General features: G+C 46.7%; 1 protein-coding gene across 1 annotated transcript in view; it reads right to left on the reverse strand.

Annotated features, from left to right (window-relative positions):
• Positions 1–7,849, reverse strand: part of PLEKHH1 (pleckstrin homology, MyTH4 and FERM domain containing H1) — a gene marked incomplete at its 3' end in the record, with an annotated part of 52,365 nt that extends 44,516 nt beyond the window's left edge. The window contains exon 1 of the mRNA XM_084263379.1: positions 7,795–7,849. The remainder of the gene's footprint in view (positions 1–7,794) is intronic.
• Positions 7,850–16,295: the final 8,446 nt, after the last annotated feature.

Genomic DNA, 16,295 nt, shown 5'->3' on the forward strand with positions numbered 1-16,295 from the left:
CTTAAGTTGTCCATCTAGTTGCACCCACTTGTTGGGACATCTGGCTTGTATTTTGCATGTGAGAGACCTGACATTCAAGTTACTCTAAGTATACAAAGCAGTGTAAGTATACATAACACAGCAAGCCACTCTGGCCAGGTAATGTCACTGCTGTTCTGAGTTAAGACAGACATATTCTATACACTTTAGCTACAAATTTTACCTATAAATTATTTTATATACAGGTTGCTTTGTTCAGTAACAGAAGGTTTTCCAGGCAGTGAGTTGCCTGCCTTTCCAATCATTTGTGACATCCTATTTCAGCTCAGAAGGTAGGTTAAAGGAAAACAAGGAAAAAGCATGCTCATGTTCACTCCTGTATCACTGAAAACACTCTGCCATAGGGAGGCTAGTATTCTACAGGCAGCATACGTCCAGCTTTACAGAAATACAGGCCATCCTTTTCCAGGGCCCTGTCTAACACACTGATCTAATCTCTAGCCCTAGCTCCTTGCCTGGCATTTAACCAGACTACTTTTGGCACACTTCACAATATTGTAGGGTGTCCCTCCAAGGTAGTACTGTAGGTCCTTCTCAAGCTGAAAGGGTGCACTAAGTCATGGAAAGGTCCTACAACACCATGTTTGTTTACAGGTAACTCTTTCCTGAACACAATACTTCAACTCTCATATGTCATTCTCTTTCATATAGCTATAGATAGTCTAGTCTTTTTTATAGAGTTTAAGTCCAAGGAAGACATGCAAGCAAACAGGATAAACTCTTAATGGCACAAATTGAAATTAATCTGCTTTACCTCATAGCTTATGCCAGAGCAAAGGTAATTTCCTCAGATAGTCTGTAACTTCTGAGGGAACTAAAATATCCTGTTCTGAATAGGAAGTCTAAAACTGGGATAGATGTCCTGAATCATTAAGTCTCATTCCTTCTCACTGTAGACAACGGCACCATATAATCCCTTTCATAAACAAATGCAGCCCTTCCCTAGAACCGTGCAGGCAGTTTTGCTCCCACTATTCCTGTTGTTATAGAACCTCACCCCTCTAATGAGCTGCCTTCTAATTACCAGCATAAATGTAACCATTATCAGCTTGCATCTGTTCACTCTTGTAGAATATTGCCCTTCAGCCTAGCTAGGGTTTTTTCCCTCCCTCATATTTACCCCTTGGTATATTTATAGGTATCAAACGCTTCTCCCTGAAGACCTCATTTTGCAAGGCTAGATAGAGATAAGGGGCTCCTTTAGTCTCGTAAGAAAAGCTCACCACTCTCCCACTGCACCTGTTCCAGCTTCAGTGTGCATCATAAAATAGATGTGGTTTATCTGTCTCACTCCTTTGCACAACACACAGCCTCACCAAAGTCTTGTGAAAAGACATTTAATAATTTCTGTTCTCCTAGGTACTACCTCCCCTGGTTGCACTTGCCTTTTTTACACCAGTGGTCGACCTTCACAGACAAGCCAACACAACTGGAGCAGAGGAATCCCAGCTGGCTTCACCTTTGCAAATGCTAGCCATGGTTGTGCAGGTGGGCCATTACAATGCTACTGGATCAGGTGAGCAAAACACAGGTCTGTGCCAGATCTCCACAAGATCAAGAATCTCTGTACTACAGTCCATTACAAAATTTAACAGGCCCACAGTTACCCTATGACTGATCAGTATATCCAGATCTTTACCAACTCTGCTGTTTCTAATAGTCTCTCCCCAGGTTTTGCGCCCACTTTATTACTACTTCTAATGCATCGTTTTTCTTTGTGTGATTAGAGTTTGTCACCCTTACTAATCCCCTGGGTCAGCCAACTCTTCCAGTAATATATCTACCTTCTAACAGACCCCCTTCAGCACAGTCATCACATTCTCTTCCATCATTTGTCTATCTTTTATTTCTATTAACCCCCATCGCTTCCACTTTAGCTAATAATGCCCCATGTGCCATCATATCAAATGACTTCTGAAGGCCAGGGATGAGACTTGTGGCTTTTCTTCTCTCCAATAAAAACCTTACCCTTTCTCAGAGAAAGGTATTGTATTACATCTCACATCTACCCCTAAATTGCAACTTGATTTACAACTTCAAATTTATTCTGAATTCTCACTTACTGTTAAATGTATCATTCCTTCTCCCCCATTTTGCTAAACATTAGCCGTTCAACTGTACTTTATGAATTACAATATCAACTTTACTTTGACAGACTGACTTTAAATCCTTGGTACTAGACATGCCACTCCACATGCCTATTTGGTATTACTTACCTGTCTTAACCCACTAAGTTCTTTGATTCCTCTCCTCCCACAGATATTGGTACTTTTCATATCAGATAAAGGATTTCTATGTTTATATAAAACTGGTTCTTTTTCCCCTTTGGCATTTGAAGAAGTTGGAAATTAGATACTTTGAGATGCAACACTGATACTTTAGAAACACTTAAAATAGGAGGCAGGCCCTTTTCATAGCAAGCTGGGATTTTCCAAACATCATCCTTAAATGCATAACTATGCTTCTTAAAGAGTAGCAAGTGTGAAAGTATCGAACAACTTCCAGTGAAGATAATAGGAGCTGCAAACTTAGTGGGGGAAAAGCGACTGAACCAACTGCTAAATGCAAACATAAGACTTCTAGTTTTGACTATATCTGCAAGTTTTGGAGACAACTCTGACACTAAATGCTATAAGCAAAATATTAATATATTTACTTGGAGTGCCCATATCCAGCTGTAGTTCTGATGAAGCTAAAATTTATACCAGAATGTCATAGTGGTTTTTTTTGTTTTAGACCAGAATCATCTGATATCCCAGATGTTGATGGATCCAGAATAGAAACCAAAATACTTCAGAGACTTTATATATTTCCCTCTGAAAAGTCTTTTAAGAACAAAAAGCAATTAATCAGCATGAAGAATTTAAGGTACAGATAGGAATGTAAGTAAAGCGTTTGCAGCTTTGTTCATTCAGTGAAAACAACGCAGACAAATGGTATTTCTGTATTTCAAATGCTAGTGTCTTCTCAGCTCAGGAATCAGTTTATCCACGCTGCTATAGGGCATTCACTCAGCATAGGAGTGCAGTTCTTCACACCTGCCAGTAAAATACACCAACCCCTATGCGAACACCAGAGCTTAATTCTGATCTAACTTTCCTACCGTTCTACGACAAAAGGAATCTGTAGAAATGTGATAAATGTAACACATGAAGGGAGAGATATTTCCTCCCATGTCCCTGCATCAACACCAAGAGAGTCAGCAGTATGGGCAACGGTCAAAAGCCAGTGTGGAAACCCGGTACTATTAACCAACTCCCTGCCCCCAGTCACCTCATTTTCCACTTCAACCAGTTTTGCCCTCCAGCTCTTTCACCCTGAGGGCATTGGAATTGTTCAGCCATACGGTCATTTCCAGTTCACAAGAGCAGCCCGGGATGTGCAGAGCTTGAAGAAAAATAATGTGACAAGCATGGGAAATGCTTGGAAAGAGGGGGGGGGGGAGCTGCGGGGGAGAAAGAAAAGTCATTCCCTCTACATCAGTGCAGGTGGCTTGACGAGTAAAGGTGCCAGAAAGCAGGCTCCGGGTTTTGCCATTCTGCCTCTGCAGGTCTTGCCCCACACACCCAGGCTCACCAGGAAGAGAGAAGCCACCGCAGGACTTCTATTTACTGTTGGGCTGCATTCTTCCCTTCGTGCGGCCGTGCCTACCCCCACCTTCTTCGTCTACAGGGACCAAAGTCCCAGATCCGAGGGGAACCTTACTTATTTAAAACCTCTGCTAACAGAGATGACACAACATCACCCCCAGAACGCTCCCGTCGGTCCCACTACCGTCACCTTGAGGAGAAAAGAAGACGGGTGGATTGGGGGGGGAGGGGGGGGGTTGTGGAGAGATGGGGCTGGGGGCGCAGGCTATGACAGCCACCCCCGCACAGACCAGCCCTCCAAAACCCCCAACCGCTCTCTCCCCACCCGAGGGCTTGCGGACATCTCCCTCAGCAGCGAGCAGGGGGCCCGGGCGCCGGAGCGCTGCGCTCACCTTGGCCGGCGCGGGGGTCTCGCCCCGGCGGAGCGGGGCGCTGACAGGCGCGGCCGGCGGCGTCCAGAGGCTCCTGACCCCGCGCGGTCGCGGGGATCGCGGCGGGGCCGGCCCTCGCCGCGGGCGGCTGCGCGGCGCCGGGTAGCAGGCAGGTGCCCGGCACGGCTTCTGTCCCATTCAGCACTTTCCCATTCTCTCTCCGTTTTCCTTCGAGCGGGAGAGCCCGGCTCAAATAACAGAGCCAGCCCTCCCGAGGAGCGCAGGAACTGACATCACCCGCCCCGGGCTTTTAACCCCTTCTCGGGCGCAGCGGTGAGGCAGGTGGGGCGGGCAGCGTCCTGCCCCGGGTGCAGAGGATCCACGGCTGCGCTCTGTCCCTAGCGGAAACATCCCTCCTCTCCGCCCACCCTTGCACCCTTGGGGGCTTCCACTGAGGCCATGGGTGCTGGTGGAACATGCCGGGCCGGGCTGCCCGCTGCCCTCTCAGGCGGGAACGCTCCCGCTCTCCCTGCGCGGGGCAACTGCCTGGTGCTGCCAAGCGCCCGCCTTTAGGCAACAGCCGAAGCGCGCTTAGGACCCCTTGGGCAGAGCTCTGGCGGCAGCAGGCTTCTTCCTCGGGCCTGCCAAACCAGGAAGTGTTGGTCTTGGGCCTTTATTGCCTGGATCACCCCTTGCCTTCAGTGTTGATGTTCCCAAACCGTCCCCATCTCTGAGGCACAGTGGTGTTCTCTGCGGAGCAGCCAGGTGGTGAATGTGCATCCCGAGCTTCGTGTTGCCTTCACAGCTGAGGAGCTGGTGGAACACCCCAGGCTCTAGCTGGAGGGAGCACCCTTTACTGGTTGTAGGCAGCATCGGGGCACGGGGTTGGTGCCAGGGTAGAGATGAAAACCGAATTAGAATAATGATAGCTCTCCTGACCGCTGAGGAGTGGCTAGCTGCTGAGAGTGTACGCACACACGCCTTGTCCTGCTTGCCACTGCCCTCTGCTGCAGGCCAGTCCTGCCACTCCTGGGCACCTCTTCTTACAGAGTTGAGCAGGCAAGGGGAGGCACGTGGGAGCACCAGGCACCATAGACAACTAGGGGTTCCAGGACCCAGCTTTTCCAGGGCTTTGGGTCTTAGATCAGTGTGTTCCAAAGTGAAAGGGCATTCATTCTGCTTCTTTAGTCACCGTAATTGTGTCAAAGATACTTTAAAAGTTCTCTATGAGCCTACCCACACCAAAAAGCACCCTGAAGTAAACAGGCTTGCAACAATGTATGGAGAAAGCAGACACAACAACTGAATAAAATTATCTCCTAGTACTGTGAGCACCACTATTCACTGGGCATGGTTAAAACAAGCTCTAAAGTATGGCTGGTTATCTAGCTCACAGGTATTGCCCGGTCTGAGATCTAGTGTTTATTAAGCTTCCAATGTAAACGCTTTCTTCACATCAATAGTGTGCTTGCACTGGTGTCTCAACAGAGACACACTGAGTATCAAATCACTTTCCATACACAGATAAAAAGACTCACGTGATGTAAGTGGTTAAAATATAGAAATAAAACTAAAAACATACGGTCAAGATTTGGACACTGAAGTGACTAAAAGCAAACTTTGAAATCTATACCTCATTATCCAAATAAGTAGTCCAATTTCCAAAGAGTCTGTGGACCTTGCAGTTTCCTAAAGATTGTTTCACTTTAGATTTCTCATCCGTTTCCAGTTTCATGTGAATTTGGCTGAAAGAAGATTCCTGTTCCTCTCTAGCTAAAAGACAAAGCATGCATTACAGAGCTGTTTCAGGCAGAGTGGGATAGCACTACACAGAGACAGCCAGAGAGCCAAGTGGAGACAGGCAAAGGGCTGAAAAGAAACAGGCATCTGGAAAGGAGCTCTGCCATTCGGCAAGCTGATCAGGAACAGGCAGGAATACAGGCAGAGGTGGAGCTGGCCACTGGGACAGTGTCTCCCAGAGAGATTCCTCCAGAAGAGAGACTCCAGGTGCCTACAGGATGTCTGTTGTGTGTATGCCTCTATTGATCATTACTCCCAGTGATAACTGTAATAAATAACTAGAACCAGCCCAATTTGTGACTCCCTGTAAGTATTTCAGAGGGCAAAAGCTCTCTGAAAAGATTCCCTTCCTGAACAGAGGCAGGCCAAAAGACAAAATGGGAAAAGGAGCTTTCCCCTTCAGGCTGGCCATCCTCTTCCTGACTCCTTTCAGCCACAGTATGTGTTGTGGTTTAACCCCAGCCAGCAGCTGAGCACCACACGGCTGCTCGCTCACTCACTCTGGTGGGAAGGGGAGAGAATTGGAAGAGCAAAAGCAAGAAAACTTGTGGGCTGAGAAAAAGACAGTTTAACAAGTAACACAAAAGCTGCATACACAAGCAAAGCAAATCAAGAGATTCATTCCCCACTTCCCATCAGCAGGCAGGTGTTCAGCCGTCTCCAGGATGATACGGGCTCCATCACATGTAACCATTACCTGGGAAGACAAAAGCCATCACTCTGAATGTCTCCCCCTTCCTTCTTCTTCCCTAAGCTTTATATGCTGAGTACAAGGTCATACAGTATGGAATATCCCTTTGGTCAGCGGGGGCCCGCTGTCCAAGTTGTGAACCCTCCCTTGTGCACCCACAGCCTACTCGCTGGTGGGGGGTGTGAGGGGCAGAAAAGGCCTTGGCTGTGTGTAAGCACTGCTGGGCAGTAGCACAAGCATTCCTGTGTTACCAACAGTTCTCAAAGCAAATCCAAAACACATCCCCATACCAGTTACTAGAAGAACATTAACTCTATCCCAGCCCAAACCAGCATAACACTCAACCACAATATTTCTCAATCTGAATTTTATGAAGTGTTTTTATTCTTCCTTTAAAGGCACTGGTCAAATTCACTCCTTTTGCACCAGCCAGGCCAACAGGATTGTATCACTCACTGAAATGTCAATCTGGTCTTGTGTTTTTCCCAGGCAATGAAGCTTGACTGCCAGGACATTCCTCAGCCACTGAACTTTACACAAAGTACCTTCCCAAGTATTGCCTGCACACACCTTGCTTTAACCCCTGAAGGCCCAGAACCACATCAACACTGGTACAGCTGTGTGCTGCCATTTCTTTAATGCAATCATTCTACAAAGCTGTGCCTCCTTACACCTCCTGTCACTTCTGTTAAATTACTTCACAATTATTTTAAAAATTTAATTAAAATATGTCTTTCATTAAATAACACAAATAGAAAAATAGCTTTGACTTCAGAGGGAGAAGGTTGTAAGAGGAGCCAGTAGTATCTCACAGTACTTGAGTGATTTGCCTTGGACGTTATCTTTAATATGTCTGCCTAAGCACACTATGTCATGTCTTTACAATTTGCAGACAAATCGTTCAGCAAAAAATTAATTCTATTATAAGCAGCAGATACCTTGTTGACAAAATAAACTCTCTGGCAGATTGAGGAGAACTGGCTTTGGCACTGTTAGCCTATCGTTATCACAACACAAGAACCGGCTGCTTTGTTAAGAGCACCAGATTCCAGATACCTAAACAGAAGGACAAAAAGATAAATGAGACCATGGTATCAGAAGATGACAGCAGAAGAAACTCTTTCTCTAGTAAGCAAAGTTATCATAGTTCTGCAGGTGGGAGAAAGCATTATGTTCCAGACACAGCACAGCTGAACACTTACCAAAGGGGCAAGGACACCAGCCAGACCAAGTCCACATGTCAGAGCCCCACTGAAGGCTCAGTCCTATGTAGGAAGAAGGTTGCCCAAAACCAAGGCAGTACCTTGAAACAACTGTTTGAGGTACTCGTCTCTCTCCTCAGGGAACTTAGGCTTCATATTTTAGTTCTCGAAATTCCACCTATGTTAGAGGCTAAAAGATGTTGAAAATGGCTTTTGTTCCTAGTTCCCCTACTGTATTTCTCCTGGGCTTGCAGTGTGCCGACAGACACAACACAGACCTGCAACCCCCTGCCTTGCTTCTCTTCTAATCAGCAATGACAAGTTCATGCAGCAGAAAATAAGAGACTGGCAGCTGTGGATCACCTCACTGCATAAAACAGTTGCTCGTGGGAGGACCCAGTGGGAGGGCCAGGAAACCATTGCCCTACGGTACTTTGTCAGCTGTTTTTGATCATGCTATGGTCATCTCGTCACACTTCACACACAGGATATAAAGACACTTGTGTGTGCTATTCAAACCAGAACTTGAGCGAGAGCATATGTTTTGTGTATACAGTCTTGACTGGCACAGAACAAAACAATGGAGAATTCCCATTTTCCTTAGGGAGCCATCCCAGAGGTAACTCCAGTGTTATTCTCACTATTAATAGCTCATGCCTTGTTTCACCTCTGGATTTCTCCAATTTCAGCCTCCAAGTACCAGATTGCATTAGGTCTTTTTGTGCTAGACTGAGAAGCCACCATCATTAGTCTGTGACAAAAAACTTTCTCATCTATAAAATACATAGATTTAACATCTCTTAGAATTATTAATGTTGTATCCTCATAGGTTTATCTGGATCATAGATTAGACAACTTGAGCGTAAAAAGTAAATTTGAAGTTGTTATCAGTTTGTCTGTGTGTGTCTGTTAAATTCCCATTCCAGTGGGGAGGGGAAAGGAGGACAGCATGTGGGAGTCTTCAGGCTAAGGAGGAAGAAAGCAGTCCTTTCAAGTATGTTTGTTTTGTGTGGTCTTTCTTGTCTGACATTGGCTGGTATGCAGCCCATAAGGTTCCCACATACCAAGATGCTCTTTGAGTCTTTTTCTGAGTCCACAGACTACTATGGTAACTGCTGTGCAAGTGATGCCATACCTGATATATCTCACAGGAAAACTGTATCAAGCCCAGATGCCACAACTATGCAAAACACTGGCTGAACACCATTTGCAATACTGAATGCTGCTACCCTAAGGTTGAGGGTCTTGGCTGCTACTGCCAAGAAGAAGGAGGATGGAGCTAGGACAAGGTGCTAGGACAAATCAGGGAGAGCCCTGGAGAGCTGGACCTGCTGCCCCTGCAGTCCCAGTGATGTGAGGTGTGGCCACAATTCTGCTGCTGCGAGGGAGAGTCGATATCCCTCAACCACTCCTTGAACAGCAGCAGCACATTTGGCCTCCCAGAAGAGCAAGTTAGGCCGCAGTCTATGGTGATTTTGTTTCCACTGGTTTCCTGTGAAATGCCAGGCAAATACCTACTTACAGAGCTGGGTCTGGAAACAGTGCAAAAAGATGCACCAGAGAAAGAGACCCAAACCACGTGGGGAGCAGAGAACAGATTACTGGTTTGAGTTCAGGCCAAGTAATAAGAAATAAAACCCTTCTTCCCACTCTGGCAAACAAGCAGCTGTGACAGACTGATCATCTCAGCCCCATTCCTAAATATCAGCTACCTGAGGGGCATCGTTACTGGGAGTGAGCACTAAGGAGATCACAGTGTGTGCTGCAGGTTGCCATAGAAGAGCTCCATGGCATGGCTTAGACTCTATTATTGCTGGTGGTGATTACAGTTCTGCATTCACACATCACTGCAAACAGCTTCTCAGTAAAGAGACTGAAACCACAAGTGATCATGGGGAGTAAACCTGTGTCTGATCCCAGCCAGATCTGTGAAAAGAGTTGTTGGATGAGAGGTGTGGTTAGGCCAAGAGGTTATCCTTGTCTTTGCTGTATCCCTATGACAGGGCTGGGGGAAATTCCATTCCTAGAATTGTTAAATCAATACTTTTGGTGCAGCAGATTTCAGGTTGCTGCCTGTTTGGGTGCTGATCTGAGAACTTTGGCACAGGCACCTGGGGTAGCTCTGCGGTCGGCATAGAAGAGGCTGCACAAAACACTGTGCTCTCTACAACCAGTCAGGTGGCCTGTACTGGCTGGGAGGGGAGGAGAGAAGACACTAGTAAAAGCTGAGGCTAGCCTGTGGGAAGGGCTTTGGCTGCCTTCCCAGCCTTGCACTGAAGTCAGGCCTACAGCTGCCAGATGTCAGGATGGGGTGTGGAGAAGAAGACGGTTCCCTGCCGTAAGACTCCTACTCACAGAAGCTCTGTTGCAGGAACCAGCGGGTGGGCTGTCCTCCATGGGAGTGCAGGAGGGAGGTCACGTTAGCTGGAGAGGTTTTTGGCTCCTTTCCTGATCTAACACTGGAGCCAGGCACACAGCTCCCAGATGTTTGTGATCTCTGCTCTGGGATCTTTCAGGCTTGTCAAGGCATCACATAAAGAGAGGAATTATTGCATCCCACTTGGGGGGTGGAAATGGCAAAGACCCCCATGGACATCCTTCTGCCTGTTTCTCCCAGGAGAGGTCACCTGCAGGTGAGCAGCCTTGGAGAGGTCTCCCTCTCTCTATAGGCAAGATCCCCAGACAAATGTGTTCTGAGAGCAGCAGCCACTGAGCCTCACTTGACAGCTCTGTTCCTGCCAGTTTCCATGGTGATCTGCAAAACCAGCAGAAAAGTGGGGATCCCTTTTCAAAGACACATCACAAGAGGATGTGATAGTGCCTGTGGCTGGAGAGGAGCAGACAACCCCTCTCTCAACTGAGTTTTGGGATCAGTCCTGGGGCTTCCCCTACCCCCCAAGTTGGCAAGGAAAGCATTGCTATACCATTCATTCCCCAAAGGTTAGTGGCAGCTCAAAGAAGTAACTCCTGCTTGTCCATGTTACAAGCTGCCACGGGCAGTTGAGGTGACATTGCAAATTGGTTTTAATGGACAGCAAAGGCAAATGATGTCAGCGGGCAGCCTAAGCAAGCAGCATCTGATAGTACTGCAACTGGACGGGGTTAGTGGGGAGTGCTGATGAGGACCCCAGGAGATGCCACCACACAGACCAGTGTGAAAGTACAAACACACAGAGATATGATATACAGAAACAACATGCACACTGCCCTCTGTCACATCTGAAAGCATGTGGACAAAACCTCAAACCTTTTATCTTGGTCATAGGGGGAAACCATCCATGTGGAAGGAAGAAATCCACAGTCTTTTCACTGAAGTATCCTGTCACCAAGCCTTCACCCACTGTGTAAAGGTCTCACCCTGCCCTCTGCTCCATTACAAAAGTGGCAAGCATTACTCAGCACACTCTTGCCTGTGCCGTTTGGAGGTGCCTGCCTCCCTGGTACCCATCCACCCCCTTGTACACAGCAACAATTGCCAAACAGCACAGCTGCCAGGATGAAAGGACGTGAAGAGATGGGTGGAGTGGTGGCTTTTCTGATCTGCATCATTTTTGTGATGCAGTTTGAGATTTCTGGAAAATTCTGGAGGAGGGGAGGAGTAAAATTGATAAAGGATAAGACGGCTTTCAAACACAGCCAACAAGCATCTTTTAAAAGAAACATAATTTTGTGTGCCTCTGCCCCTGGGCAAAATGTTCTTGGCTTGGTTTCAAAGGTGCTGGGAAATTCATGGGTTGGGTGTCTGAGAACTGACGTCAGGACACCTGTAACAAGGTGACCAGACAAAGGTGCCAACTTTGAAACTGCCTTTTTTTAAAAATTGTTTTAATTTCCTATCAATGAGCACCTCCTGGGAGGCTCATGAATTGATCTAGCACTTGTCTTTCACTGTGATACAAAAATTCTTCTAAGAGAAATCTGTCACCTTGGCTATAGATTTCAACGGCGCTTGGATTTCACTGTGCTGCCTGCTGCCATGGGAGACACTCCCTCACATTTCCTCACACCACACTACCTTGCCCAGAGTTGTCTTGAGTTGTCTTGGCCTGCAAAAGAGCTGCTGGCCTTCTCCCTCCATCAGCAATTGCTTCCCCTCAGTCCTGGCAAAGAGATGGGCCATGCCACTTTGCACCTTCAGAAAGCCACGTCAGGGTACAGAACAGCACTAGACAGACAATTAAATGGGCTAAGGCAGCTCCAACACAAAACTGAGTTGGGACCTTTTGCAAACGATGTCATGGGGCAATTTTTAATTATTGCTTAATTAGTGTTAATTGCAAACAGGAGGAGGTCAGAACTCAGCTTGCAAATGCTCAGTCAGCCGGGACGCACGAGTTCTTTGGCCATTCTGGAAACCTTGGCCGAGGAGTGGGGGGGGGGGGTGGGGGCGTTTGCACTTGGTGCCCATGTGATGGTGGGGGCAGCAGGAGAATGAAACTTCAGGCATTTTGTCTGGCGCATAGGGAGGAGGAGGAGGACAAAAAGGATGGGCAGCTTGGCAGGGGAGCCACCCAGGGGGGTGAGCAGGCACCCCGGCCCACCCTCCCTTCCTCCTCCCACTCCCCGCACTGGAGCACATCTTCCCGCTGCAGTCGCTCTGCCCGGCCAGTCACGGGCAAAGCCGCCTCACCACCCGGGGCTTTCTTTTTACGTTTGTGTAAATTGGAGGCTTCAAATTTAATTTTTCCCTTCGGGGTTTTCTTTTGGTGAGAAGCGTGTTTACGTTCGTCGTTCTTCTAAAGCATACAGATGGTACCACGCGTTTAGGTACGCATGTATATGCAGTAATGTAACCACGCGTGCATACATGTACGTATCACCCGCCTAACTGCGTAACGCCTGACACGTCATAGTAACAGATCTTCCCTGTAAAGGCGCGACAACAGGAGGAAACAGACAGGCCCACCCTGACCCTCTGCGCTGCCGGCGGACGGGGGGTAACGGCCGCCCGCCACACGCCGCGCTCACCCGCCCCAACCCCGTTCCGCTGTGCTCTGGCGCCACCTGGTGTCTGGAGGCGGCGCGGCGGGCGGGTTCCTCCCGCAGGGTGTTGGCTTGAGGCCCTGATCCAGAGGAACCCACCAAAACCGGGTGTCCTGAGGAGGGGCGCGACGCCTTTGTCTGGTTTAACGTTTCTCAGCGCACGTTTTCACATGGGAAACTGGGCCGCATATAGGGAAAATTGGGTGCAGAGGCAATGGGACCCATTTTCTGTTGGAGTGGTTGCCAGGCCCAGCCGTGCACAGCCACGCCTGTAAAGCACATCATTCCTCTAAACACACCACTGCTAACTCACACTTTCTTAAATGGGTTAGCAAACTCCAGCAAGCATGAAAGATGTATCTGGTAATATTTTAAGAAAGATTTCACATTTTAAACAGGGAAGTTCCCTGCACAACACTTAATTACGTCCAACAAAGTGTTCTCATCAGCCAAGAAACCTGAGCTGCCTGACAAAGCAACGGCTACGCTGGGCAAGCCCTTGTGTTTCCTTGGCACTGCGCTCAGCCACTGGCCTGACCACTTCTGCACGTCTCTCTTCACGGTTCACCAACTTCTGTCTTACCAGGGAAACAAACTTCCCTTTGGGAAAGCCAGTCATTGCTCTCTGACAGACATGAACACAACTGTGCATCTGCATGTTTTAGGCTCTCTGCTGATTACAGCTAACAGAGTGTCTTCTTCAGCTGAAATAAACAGAAAGCTTGGATCAGATAAATGTGAGCTGCTCCCAGGTCGTTTCTAGCGACCACTGTAGTGCTACAGCTCTGAAGAGTCAGAGGAAAGAGAGACCATGAATGGCTACAGATTTGCTACAGGCTCTCTGTTGGAGGCGTGTCCAACCCCAAACCATGCCTCTGACACATGGGATGCACACGCTAGTGTATAATCTTGGCTCAGGGGCACCTGGGCAATTATTCCTAAAAAGAAGGTAAACATTTGATTGTTTTAACAGAAAAACACATGGGACTGTACAGAGAATAGGAGGTTATGTTCTTAGGGCAAGACAACACTGCATGCTTGTGTTCAGTTCAGGAATTAGTTCAAAGAACTATTTTTCTCTTTGGTGCAAATCCACCAAGCACCTTAAGCCTTTTTTATTTTCCTAACTTTGTTGAAGCTGGACCCACTCCCACCCTTACAATAGGTCAAAATTCAAGGCTGATGTTTCTGTACAAGTTACTTGTCTCAGCCTTTTTTTCTCATACAGTCAAATTAACATTAGAGCTATTACTACCATTTGTGTTTGCCTCCAGATTATTTCACTTCTCAGAAGACATCATAAAAATCAAAAGCCTTATAGTAAACCTTTTAGAAATTAAAAAGTTTAGCTAAATATCTTTCTGTTGGATCAAAAATGTAAGCTAATTCTTTTAATGGGCAAAAGTAATGCCACCATTACCGCAAGAAAGGATTGCTCTTTTCAGTTAAGAAGAGCTTTTAAGGCTGTACTGCTGCTTTACATTCCCTCTGCAAAGCATGCAGAACAGCCACACAGAAATGCAGAATGCTGATTCCAGATTTCTATAGTCTTGTCTGAAATCACTGCCCATAATTTACTATCTGGGCTTAGATTGACTAGATTTATATTTAAGGTAAGCCTGCTGTCATTAAAAAATACCCTGTGAATTGCAGGCACATAGGCATAAAAGGAGAGAAGATTCAGGGCATCTTCCACCAATTTTCCTGCACAGGATCAGGCAAAATACCCCTGCTTGCAAGAGGTTATAGTCACAGGGGTTTGTGACTGGGTCATGTCTCAGCCTCTGCAGAAGAGACAGTAGGTTTTGGATAGCAGCTGCTGTGCTACTCCTGCAAGCTCATATTCATTCCTCCCAGACACCAAAATCTCCGGGAAATGCCCTGAATTTCCAGTAGCTGTTTACTCCATTATCACAAAATCGATCACAGATGGTGCTTTTGATGCTGGCAGGTTGGAAAAAAATAATCTCTTGGCTTATATCCTGAGCACATTTGATCTGGACTGACTGGGTGGAATCGTGACAGCCCGTCATCTTATCATCGGTATAGAAACACTCTCCTGTCTGCAGCTAACGATTGGGCTAGGATGATAATTTTCCTTTAAATAGCAAACTTCAGCCTTAAATAGTTAAATCTTTGCCCTTGCTATTTGGTTCTGTTGCATACCAAAGACTTAGCTCTTAGCAACATGAAATCCCATCCTAATTAGCTTCTGTTTAACAATACCACTTTGTACCACTCTCAGAATGCCAAGCTCCTTATATTCTGGGGCTACTGAGGAGGGGAACATTTCATATCAAGCCCAAAGCAGTTCAAGATTCTTTCTGTGAAATTAATTTTTTTTTTTTTAAAGAGTGAAGTAGTCCTGTATATTAAACCTGAGCCACTCTGTATAAGTCATACTCAAGAAATCAAAGACTACTAACCAAACAAAACTATCATAAGGAGTTCTGGAAAATTCAGCAGTGTCATAAAGTCAACATCAATGGTGCATGCTAGACATAAAACTTGGGTATAAGTGGTCAGGTGGTATAGTTCATTCTAATTTTTCTCTCAGCTGGAGAGAAAAATGTGTATCATTTACTCACTGGGGAGTCAGTGAGCATGTATGAAATGGAGCAACTCTCACACATACAAATAAGCCACCTTTTGCATTTGCACAAACACTTCCAAAATCTCCCAACACTTTCAGTACCAAAAGTAGCTAAGACTATACAACTCTTCCAGAAGAACTATGGTCTTGGAATATCTGACCCTGTATCTTAAATAGATGCAGTTTCATGTCTCACTGCAATGTTAGTGTGTTTTCTGATGATAAAGCTTCTACCATCAGTTATAGGACTGCTTATTTGATCCATTGTTAAGAGCTGTTGACAAGCATATAGGCAGACACAAAATCACTGGAGAGGAAGTTACACTGAAACCTTAAAAACATTGACATAACGTGTGACCATCTGAATATATAAGGCTGGCTGCTTTTTACTTATTTATCCATTTATTATTGCAGGCCTTGAGAATTACTTTCTGAAAACATCAGGAGCCCTGCAGATGACACCAAGCCGAGCGGTGTCATCAACATGCCAGAGGGATGGGATGTCACCCAGAGGGACCTGGACAAGCTAAAGAAGTGGGCCTATGCAAACTCCATGAAGTTCAACAAGGGCAAGTGCAAGGTCCTGCACTTGTGTCGGAACAGTCCTCATTACCAATACAGGCTGGAGGATAGCGACCAGACCTGAGGAAAAGGACATGGGGATACTGATAGACAAAAGCTGTATATGAGCCAACAATGTGCACTCACAGTCAGAAGGCCAATCGCATCAAAAGAAGTGTGGCCAGCAGGTCAAGAGAGGTGATTCCCCCCTCTACTCTGCTCTGGTGAGACCCCACCTGCAGTACTGCGTCCAGCTCAGGAGATTTCAAGAAAAGGACGTGAATGTCTTGGGGTGGGTTCAGAGGAGCACTACAATGATGATCAGAGGGCTGGAGCACCTGTCCTGCAAAGACAGTGAGAGAGTTGGGGTTGTACAGCCTGGAGAAGACTTGTGAGACTTTATAGTGACCTTCTAGTACCTGAAGGGACCTGCAGAAAAGCTGGGGAAGGACTGTTTGGAAGGGC

Source organism: Gallinula chloropus (assembly GCF_964237585.1).
Source record: "Gallinula chloropus genome assembly, chromosome: 4".
Taxonomy (NCBI): Eukaryota; Metazoa; Chordata; class Aves; order Gruiformes; family Rallidae; genus Gallinula; species Gallinula chloropus.